Genomic DNA, 11,709 nt, shown 5'->3' with positions numbered 1-11,709 from the left:
GAAAGTTGTTTCCACTCGAAGGTGACACCAGAACTAGGGGACATAGCCTCCGTATTCGGGGAAGTAGATTTAGGACGGAAATGAGGAGGAACTGCTTCTCCCAGAGAGTGGTGAACCTGTGGAATTTTCTGCCCAATGAAGCAGTGGAGGCTACCTCAGTAAATATATTTAAGACAAGGTTGAATAGATTTTTGCATAGTAGGGGAATTAACAGTTTTGGAAAAAGGCAGGTTGATGTAGATGTGTCCATAGCCAGATCAGCCATGATCCTATTCAATGGTGGTGTAGGCTCAGTGGGTCAGATGGCCTACTCCCGCTCCTGTTTTATGTTCAATATCCCTTTCACTTTAGAAATGGAGAGATGAGTATGGAACAAAGTGACACGGCGGCTGCCTGGGGATTGTCAGGGCATGCCTGGAGCTAGTGTTGGGTATGTCAGTAAGTGGTGTACTGCTGGTGGGCAGGCACTGAGAAAGCTGAGAAACAATACAGACTGTGTTCAAGGTAGCCCACCAACACTCAGCTGCTGCAGATGTCTCTCAGGGAAGCGTCCACTTAGAGTTGAAACCACTCAAGCAGTTCAGAGAGGAAAGACACACAGGAAATGGTCATTAGAAGTAAACACATTCATAATTGGTGTATATTATCGAGCAATGGGACTTAAGACTGATCTGACAGGATACAGGGACAAACTTCCCCAATAGTTTATAGCACGAAATATCCCTCCATGCAAGTAAATGCACAACAAATAGCAGATCAATGTAGAGTGATGGTAAAAAATGTAATCCCTACAGCCATGTTAAACCAAATGAAACATGAAGTTGCACGAGCTAGAAAGAAACCAAGCTGAAGACCACGACGATACTACGCAAGAAAATAATGAAGATGCAACACAGCAAAGCACTGATGAAAATACTATTATTTCCATCAGTCATTCAGCAACAGCAGCAACGCAGATTTAGAGTCCCTTCAGAAAGCTGATGATGAAGCTTACAAAGTTATCACAATACTTACTGCCATACTAACAGAAGGTATGGGCATTGACCCAACAAAAAGACCCTATATACCAAAACCAAATAAGTCATCAAAATTTGTGAAAATTATTAGTACTCTCAACAATATTATATGACCACAACATTTAGGAAAACTCAAAGCATTTGAAGAACTACACACAATAACATATTGTGCAGCATTAGCAGCAGTGCAGTGCAATGAATCCAAAATGGAGGGACTCATTAATAGAAATCTAAAATTGGGTAATGAAATGAGAACATTGAAATGGCAGAAGAGATTAAAAAACAAAATTAAAACCAGAAGAGCAGAAATAGCCCACCTAATGGAGTATAAAATGGTAACTCAAGCAAGAAAGTTAAGAGAGTAGTTAAGGAAATACTAAGGAAATATAAGGCCCATAGAAGATGCGATCAACCTAATGAAAGCACTGTGGAATTCATTGATACACTAAAACAAACACTTGGTGCATGCAAAGCCAGACTAAATAGATACATGAAATGCATGTGATGAAGAAAACAGAAATATCAGTTCAGAAACAATGAAAAAGGTTTATATAGGACATTGAATCTAATTGAAGCCCAGTGGAAAAACAGATATCTTTCATGCTGTTATGTTGACCACCAACAGGTACTTGACTCTGTCCCACACTCATGGTTAGTAGTAGTTCTTAATGCGTATAAACTACACCCAATACTTGTAAACTTCCTGCAACAGCTGATGAAGTATTGGGGTACTATAATCACCCTATCTATCAACAATCAAAAAAGAATAACCACCATTATCAAAATAAACCAAGGCATTTGCCAGGGTGGCCCTCAAGTCCACTATGGTTCAGTCCAGCTTTAAGCCTGTTCTCTAATTTACTAAATTGGATGAAAATTGGGTATCAAATCAGAAACAACCTTCTACACCCATAGTTGATTAGAAATGATACGCTCCTTCATCAGTGAAGCTTAAGCAATTACATCAAATAGTGGAACTATTTACAAAAGATATAAACATGAACTTTGGACTGGATAAATGCAGAACATTCAACATAATAGAATACAAACAGCAGCAGGATACAATACAACTGATGGGTGAATATGAAACATATCTGGGATATCAACAACCAAAGAAAACAGATCATAATGTAATAAAGGAAGATTTTTTGACAGAATTTACTTCAAAGCTTAAAATAATGTCAAACAGTACTCAACAGTGAAAATATAACAAAGGTAACAAACACTTCCATTATACCCATATTGACATATTCGCCATCCCCATCCTCATCACATTCTACAGGGGTTGTATTGAGAGCATCCCGAGCAGCTGCATCACTGCCTGGTTCGAAAATTGCACCATCTCGGATCACAAGACCCTGCAGTAGATAGTGAGGTCAACTGAGAAGATCATTTGGGTGTCTCTTCCCGCCATCACAGACGGTTACACTACACGCTGCATCTGCAAAGGAAACAGCATTATGACGGACCCCACACACCCTTCATACAAACTCTTCTCCCTCCTACCATCTGGGAAAAGGCACCAAAGTATTCGGGCTCTCATGACCAAACTGTAACAGTCTCTTCCCCCAAGCTATCAGACTCCTCAATACCCAGAGCCTGGACTGACACCTTACTACCCTATTGTCCTGTTAATTATTTATTGTAATGCCTGCACTGTTTTGTGCACTTTATGCAGTCCTGGGTAAGTCTGTAGTCTAGTATTTTTTTTGTCTTTTACCTAGCTCAGTCTAGTTTTTATATTGTGTCATGTAACACCATGGTCCTAAAAACATTGTCTCATTTTTACTATGTACTGTACCAGCAGTAATGGTTGAAATGACAATAAAAGTGACTTGACTTGACTTGACTTGACTTTTGGCATAATATCTTGGTGTAAAATCAATCTGAAAAGTTAAAAGAAAAATAAGAACTGACATAAATTTCAGGAAACATTATGTACTCTAAAACACGCTTTGATTAACACTACCTAGGACAGAAAGGGGGAGGAGGAAGAACAGACATTGAAAATCTAAACAACAGTCCAATAAAACTTCTAAGGATATACTGTATTTCCATCAAAAAAAATAGGATTTGGCACACGTGAGCATGTGCAATTCTGATAAGAAGTACACACCACTAGACATAAATGAAAGCACAAACCAGAAAACAAAGACATTATCACTATTGAAGAAAAAGTTAACCAATGGAAGAGCATGACCCTCCATGGAAGGCATTGCCAGGATCTGAGCTGATCTGGAAGGCATCGCCAGGATCTGAGCTCATGGGATGGAAGGCATCACCAGGATCTGAGCTGATGGGATGGAAGGCATCGCCAGGATCTGAGCTGATGAGATAGAAGGCATCGCCAGGATCTGAGCTGATGAGATGGAAGGCATCGCCAGGATCTGAGCTGATGGGATGGAAGGCATCACCAGGATCTGAGCTGATGGGATAGAAGGCATCGCCAGGATCTGAGCTGATGGGATAGAAGGCATCGCCAGGATCTGAGCTGATGGGATGGAAGGCATCGCCAGGATCTGAGCTGATGGGATGGAAGGCATCGCCAGGATCTGAGCTGATGAGATAGAAGGCATCACCAGGATCTGAGCTGATGGGATAGAAGGCATCACCAGGATCTGAGCTGATGAGATAGAAGGCATTGCCAGGATCTGAGCTGATGGGATGGAAGGCATCGCCAGGATCTGAGCTGATGGGATGGAAGGCATCGCCAGGATCTGAGCTGATGGGATGGAAGGCATCGCCAGGATCTGAGCTGATGGGATAGAAGGCATCGCCAGGATCTGAGCTGATGGGATGGAAGACATTGCCAGGATCTGAGCTGATGGGATGGAAGGCATTGCCAGGATCTGAGCTGATGGGATAGAAGGCATCGCCAGGATCTGAGCTGATGGGATGGAAGGCATCGCCAGGATCTGAGTTGATGGGATAGAAGGCATCGCCAGGATCTGAGCTGATGGGATGGAAGGCATCGCCAGGATCTGAGCTGATGGAATGGAAGGCATTGCCAGGATCTGAGCTGATGGGATGGAAGACATCGCCAGGATCTGAGCTGATGGGATGGAAGACATCGCCAGGATCTGAGCTGATCTGGAAGGCATCGCCAGGATCTGAGCTGATGGGATAGAAGGCATCGCCAGGATCTGAGTTGATGGGATGGAAGGCATCGCCAGGATCTGAGCTGATGGGATGGAAGACATCGCCAGGATCTGAGTTGATGGGATAGAAGGCTTCGCCAGGATCTGAGCTGATGGGATGGAAGGCATCGCCAGGATCTGAGCTGATCTGGAAGGCATCGCCAGGATCTGAGCTGATGGGATGGAAGGCATCGCCAGGATCTGAGCTGATGGGATAGAAGGCATTGCCAGGATCTGAGCTGATCTGGAAGGCATCGCCAGGATCTGAGCTGATGGGATGGAAGGCTTCGCAGTGATCTGAGCTGATGGGATAGAAGGCATCGCCAGGATCTGAGCTGATGGGATAGAAGGCATTGCCAGGATCTGAGCTGATCTGGAAGGCATCGCCAGGATCTGAGTTGATGGGATAGAAGGCTTCGCAGTGATCTGAGCTGATGGGATAGAAGGCATCGCCAGGATCTGAGCTGATGGGATAGAAGGCATCGCCAGGATCTGAGCTGATGGGATGGAAGGCATCGCCAGGATCTGAGCTGATGGGATGGAAGGCTTCGCAGTGATCTGAGCTGATGGGATAGAAGGCATCACCAGGATCTGAGCTGATGGGATGGAAGGCATCGCCAGGATCTGAGCTGATGAGATAGAAGGCATTGCCAGGATCTGAGCTGATGGGATAGAAGGCATCGCCAGGATCTGAGCTGATGGGATAGAAGGCATCGCCAGGATCTGAGCTGATGGGATAGAAGGCATCGCCAGGATCTGAGCTGATGGGATAGAAGGCTTCGCAGTGATCTGAGCTGATGGGATAGAAGGCATCGCCAGGATCTGAGCTGATGGGATGGAAGGCAGCCCCAGGATCTGAGCTGATGGGATAGAAGGCTTCGCAGTGATCTGAGCTGATGGGATGGAAGGCATCACCAGGATCTGAGCTGATGGGATGGAAGGCAGCCCCAGGATCTGAGCTGATGGGATAGAAGGCTTCGCAGTGATCTGAGCTGATGGGATAGAAGGCATCGCCAGGATCTGAGCTGATGGGATGGAAGGCAGCCCCAGGATCTGAGCTGATGGGATAGAAGGCAGCCCCAGGATCTGAGCTGATGGGATAGAAGGCTTCGCAGTGATCTGAGCTGATGGGATGGAAGGCAGCCCCAGGATCTGAGCTGATGGGATGGAAGACATCGCCAGGATCTGAGCTGATGGGATGGAAGGCTTCGCCAGGATCTGAGCTGATGGGATGGAAGGCTTCGCAGTGATCTGAGCTGATGGGATAGAAGGCATCGCCAGGATCTGAGCTGATGGGATAGAAGGCAGCCCCAGGATCTGAGCTGATGGGATAGAAGGCTTCGCAGTGATCTGAGCTGATGGGATGGAAGGCAGCCCCAGGATCTGAGCTGATGGGATAGAAGGCATCGCCAGGATCTGAGCTGATGGGATAGAAGGCAGCCCCAGGATCTGAGCTGATGGGATGGAAGGCATCGCCAGGATCTGAGCTGATGGGATAGAAGGCATCGCCAGGATCTGAGCTGATGGGATAGAATGCATCGCCAGGATCTGAGCTGATGGGATGGAAGGCTTCGCAGTGATCTGAGCTGATGGGATGGAAGGCATCGCCAGGATCTGAGCTGATGGGATGGAAGGCATCGCCAGGATCTGAGATGATGGGATGGAAGGCATTGCCAGGATCTGAGCTTATATCCACTGAGCAGTGGGAGAAGATTTTACTATTAGTCAATTCATCCTCTATTTGTGCTAAACATGCCCTAATACAATTTAAGGTTGTACATAGAGCTCATATATCTAAGGATAAACTTGCTCGATTTTGTTCTCATGTTAATCCAACCTATGACAGATGTCATTCTGATGTTGCCTCATTGACCCATATGTTTTGGTCTTGCCATTGTTTGCAAAATTACTGGAAAGATATTTTCAGTATTATTTCAAGAGTTCTGAATATCAATTTCCAACCGCATCCTTTTACTGCAATTTTTGGTTTACCGATGGTGGATAATAGTCGTTTATCCCCCTCATCTCGACGAATGATTGCATTTGTTACATTGATGGCTAGAAGATCTATTTTATTGAATTGAAAAGAAATTAATCCTCCAACTATATTTCAGTGGTTTTCTCAAACTATCTCTTGTTTGAGCTTAGAAAAAAATTAGAAGCGTTGTTTTTGATCCTTCAGTTAAATTTGAAGAAACTTGGAGACCATTTATACAACATTTTCATGAGTTCAATTGTCTTTTCCTAAACCTTACTTTTATTATCCTTAATTATATGGATGGAGGTTCAGAGTTATTGGCACTACTGTATGTATTTAACACTATGCAATGGCCCATGTTGGTTAGTGTTTTTTTTCTTCTCTTTTTTTGCATTTTTTTCTTTTTGTTTCTTTTGTTCATAAATACTATGAGTTGGGGAGGCTATATATATTGATTATTATATATTTGAATGTCTACTTAAACTATGAATTATGTACTCTCAAACACTTTGTATTCATGTTTCATTTATGTTTGTTTAAAAACTAATAAAAAGATTTAAAAAGAAAGGATCTGAGCTGATCTGGAAGGCATTGCCAGGATCTGAGCTGATGGGATGGAAGGCATCGCCAGGATCTGAGCTGATGGGATGGAAGGCATCGCAGTGATCTGAGTTGATGGGATAGAATGCATCACCAGGATCTGAGCTGATCTGGAAGGCATCGCCAGGATCTGAGCTGATGGGATGGAAGGCATCGCCAGGATCTGAGCTGATGGGATGGAAGGCATCGCCAGGATCTGAGCTGATGAGATAGAAGGCATCGCCAGGATCTGAGCTGATGAGATAGAAGGCATCCCCAGGATCTGAGCTGATGGGATAGAAGGCATCACCAGGATCTGAGCTGATGAGATAGAAGGCATTGCCAGGATCTGAGCTGATGGGATGGAAGGCATCGCCAGGATCTGAGCTGATGGGATGGAAGGCATCGCCAGGATCTGAGCTGATGAGATAGAAGGCATCTCCAGGATCTGAGCTGATGGGATAGAAGGCATCACCAGGATCTGAGCTGATGAGATAGAAGGCATTGCCAGGATCTGAGCTGATGGGATGGAAGGCATCGCCAGGATCTGAGCTGATGGGATGGAAGGCATCGCCAGGATCTGAGCTGATGGGATGGAAGGCATCGCCAGGATCTGAGCTGATGGGATGGAAGACATTGCCAGGATCTGAGCTGATGGGATGGAAGGCATCGCCAGGATCTGAGCTGATGGGATAGAAGGCATCGCCAGGATCTGAGTTGATGGGATGGAAGGCATAGCCAGGATCTGAGTTGATGGGATAGAAGGCATCGCCAGGATCTGAGCTGATGGGATGGAAGGCATCGCCAGGATCTGAGCTGATGGGATGGAAGGCATTGCCAGGATCTGAGCTGATGGGATGGAAGACATCGCCAGGATCTGAGCTGATGGGATGGAAGACATCGCCAGGATCTGAGCTGATCTGGAAGGCATCGCCAGGATCTGAGCTGATGGGATAGAAGGCATCGCCAGGATCTGAGTTGATGGGATAGAAGTCAGCCCCAGGATCTGAGCTGATGGGATAGAAGGCTTCGCAGTGATCTGAGCTGATGGGATAGAAGGCATCGCCAGGATCTGAGCTGATGGGATGGAAGGCAGCCCCAGGATCTGAGCTGATGGGATAGAAGGCAGCCCCAGGATCTGAGCTGATGGGATAGAAGGCTTCGCAGTGATCTGAGCTGATGGGATGGAAGGCAGCCCCAGGATCTGAGCTGATGGGATGGAAGACATCGCAAGGATCTGAGCTGATGGGATGGAAGGCATCGCCAGGATCTGAGCTGATCGGATGGAAGGCTTCGCAGTGATCTGAGCTGATGGGATAGAAGGCATCGCCAGGATCTGAGCTGATGGGATGGAAGGCAGCCCCAGGATCTGAGCTGATGGGATAGAAGGCTTCGCAGTGATCTGAGCTGATGGGATGGAAGGCAGCCCCAGGATCTGAGCTGATGGGATAGAAGGCATCACCAGGATCTGAGCTGATGGGATAGAAGGCAGCCCCAGGATCTGAGCTGATGGGATGGAAGGCATCGCCAGGATCTGAGCTGATGGGATAGAAGGCATCGCCAGGATCTGAGCTGATGGGATAGAATGCATCGCCAGGATCTGAGCTGATGGGATGGAAGGCTTCGCAGTGATCTGAGCTGATGGGATGGAAGGCATCGCCAGGATCTGAGCTGATGGGATGGAAGGCATCGCCAGGATCTGAGATGATGGGATGGAAGGCATTGCCAGGATCTGAGCTTATATCCACTGAGCAGTGGGAGAAGATTTTACTATTAGTCAATTCATCCTCTATTTGTGCTAAACATGCCCTAATACAATTTAAGGTTGTACATAGAGCTCATATGTCTAAGGATAAACTTGCTCGATTTTGTTCTCATGTTAATCCAACCTATGACAGATGTCATTCTGATGTTGCCTCATTGACCCATATGTTTTGGTCTTGCCATTGTTTGCAAAATTACTGGAAAGATATTTTCAGTATTATTTCAAGAGTTCTGAATATCAATTTCCAACCGCATCCTTTTACTGCAATTTTTGGTTTACCGATGGTGGATAATAGTCGTTTATCCCCCTCATCTCGACGAATGATTGCATTTGTTACATTGATGGCTAGAAGATCTATTTTATTGAATTGAAAAGAAATTAATCCTCCAACTATATTTCAGTGGTTTTCTCAAACTATCTCTTGTTTGAGCTTAGAAAAAAATTAGAAGCGTTGTTTTTGATCCTTCAGTTAAATTTGAAGAAACTTGGAGACCATTTATACAACATTTTCATGAGTTCAATTGTCTTTTCCTAAACCTTACTTTTATTATCCTTAATTATATGGATGGAGGTTCAGAGTTATTGGCACTACTGTATGTATTTAACACTATGCAATGGCCCATGTTGGTTAGTGTTTTTTTTCTTCTCTTTTTTTGCTTTTTTTTCTTTTTGTTTCTTTTGTTCATAAATACTATGAGTTTGGGAGGCTATATATATTGATTATTATATATTTGAATGTCTACTTAAACTATGAATTATGTACTCTCAAACACTTTGTATTCATGTTTCATTTATGTTTGTTTAAAAATTAATAAAAAGATTTAAAAAGAAAGGATCTGAGCTGATCTGGAAGGCATTGCCAGGATCTGAGCTGATGGGATGGAAGGCATCGCCAGGATCTGAGCTGATGGGATGGAAGGCATCGCAGTGATCTGAGCTGATGGGATGGAAGACATCGCCAGGATCTGAGCTGATGGGATGGAAGACATCGCCAGGATCTGGGCTGATCTGGAAGGCATCGCCAGGATCTGAGCTGATGGGATAGAAGGCATCGCCAGGATCTGAGTTGATGGGATGGAAGGCATCGCCAGGATCTGAGCTGATGGGATGGAAGACATCGCCAGGATCTGAGTTGATGGGATAGAAGGCTTCGCCAGGATCTGAGCTGATGGGATGGAAGGCATCGCCAGGATCTGAGCTGATCTGGAAGGCATCGCCAGGATCTGAGCTGATGGGATGGAAGGCATCGCCAGGATCTGAGCTGATGGGATAGAAGGCATCGCCAGGATCTGAGCTGATCTGGAAGGCATCGCCAGGATCTGAGCTGATGGGATGGAAGGCTTCGCAGTGATCTGAGCTGATGGGATAGAAGGCATCGCCAGGATCTGAGCTGATGGGATAGAAGGCATTGCCAGGATCTGAGCTGATCTGGAAGGCATCGCCAGGATCTGAGTTGATGGGATAGAAGGCTTCGCAGTGATCTGAGCTGATGGGATAGAAGGCATCGCCAGGATCTGAGCTGATGGGATAGAAGGCATCGCCAGGATCTGAGCTGATGGGATGGAAGGCATCGCCAGGATCTGAGCTGATGGGATGGAAGGCTTCGCAGTGATCTGAGCTGATGGGATAGAAGGCATCACCAGGATCTGAGCTGATGGGATGGAAGGCATCGCCAGGATCTGAGCTGATGAGATAGAAGGCATTGCCAGGATCTGAGCTGATGGGATAGAAGGCATCGCCAGGATCTGAGCTGATGGGATAGAAGGCATCGCCAGGATCTGAGCTGATGGGATAGAAGGCTTCGCAGTGATCTGAGCTGATGGGATAGAAGGCATCGCCAGGATCTGAGCTGATGGGATGGAAGGCAGCCCTAGGATCTGAGCTGATGGGATAGAAGGCTTCGCAGTGATCTGAGCTGATGGGATGGAAGGCATCACCAGGATCTGAGCTGATGGGATGGAAGGCAGCCCCAGGATCTGAGCTGATGGGATAGAAGGCAGCCCCAGGATCTGAGCTGATGGGATAGAAGGCTTCGCAGTGATCTGAGCTGATGGGTTGGAAGGCAGCCCCAGGATCTGAGCTGATGGGATGGAAGACATCGCCAGGATCTGAGCTGATGGGATGGAAGGCATCGCCAGGATCTGAGCTGATGGGATGGAAGGCTTCGCAGTGATCTGAGCTGATGGGATAGAAGGCATCGCCAGGATCTGAGCTGATGGGATAGAAGGCAGCCCCAGGATCTGAGCTGATGGGATAGAAGGCTTCGCAGTGATCTGAGCTGATGGGATAGAAGGCATCGCCAGGATCTGAGCTGATGGGATGGAAGGCAGCCCTAGGATCTGAGCTGATGGGATAGAAGGCTTCGCAGTGATCTGAGCTGATGGGATGGAAGGCATCACCAGGATCTGAGCTGATGGGATGGAAGGCAGCCCCAGGATCTGAGCTGATGGGATAGAAGGCAGCCCCAGGATCTGAGCTGATGGGATAGAAGGCTTCGCAGTGATCTGAGCTGATGGGTTGGAAGGCAGCCCCAGGATCTGAGCTGATGGGATGGAAGGCATCGCCAGGATCTGAGCTGATCTGGAAGGCATCGCCAGGATCTGAGCTGATGGGATGGAAGGCTTCGCAGTGATCTGAGCTGATGGGATAGAAGGCATCGCCAGGATCTGAGCTGATGGGATAGAAGGCATCGCCAGGATCTGAGCTGATGGGATGGAAGGCATCGCCAGGATCTGAGCTGATGGGATAGAAGGCATCGCCAGGATCTGAGCTGATGGGATAGAATGCATCGCCAGGATCTGAGCTGATGGGATGGAAGGCTTCGCAGTGATCTGAGCTGATGGGATGGAAAGCGTCGCCAGGATCTGAGCTGATGGGATGGAAGGCATCGCCGGGATCTGAGCTGATGGGATGGAAGGCATTGCCAGGATCTGAGCTTATATCCACTGAGCAGTGGGAGAAGATTTTACTATTAGTCAATTCATCCTCTATTTGTGCTAAACATGCCCTAATACAATTTAAGGTTGTACATAGAGCTCATATGTCTAAGGATAAACTTGCTCGATTTTGTTCTCATGTTAATCCAACCTATGACAGATGTCATTCTGATGTTGCCTCATTGACCCATATGTTTTGGTCTTGCCATTGTTTGCAAAATTACCGGAAAGATATTTTCAGTATTATTTCAAGAGTTCTGAATATCAATTTCCAACCGCATCCTTTTACTTCAATTTT

The sequence above is a fragment of the Hypanus sabinus genome, chromosome 10, assembly GCF_030144855.1.
Source record: "Hypanus sabinus isolate sHypSab1 chromosome 10, sHypSab1.hap1, whole genome shotgun sequence".
NCBI classification, from domain to species: domain Eukaryota; kingdom Metazoa; phylum Chordata; class Chondrichthyes; order Myliobatiformes; family Dasyatidae; genus Hypanus; species Hypanus sabinus.
This window is presented reverse-complemented; position numbering follows the sequence as displayed.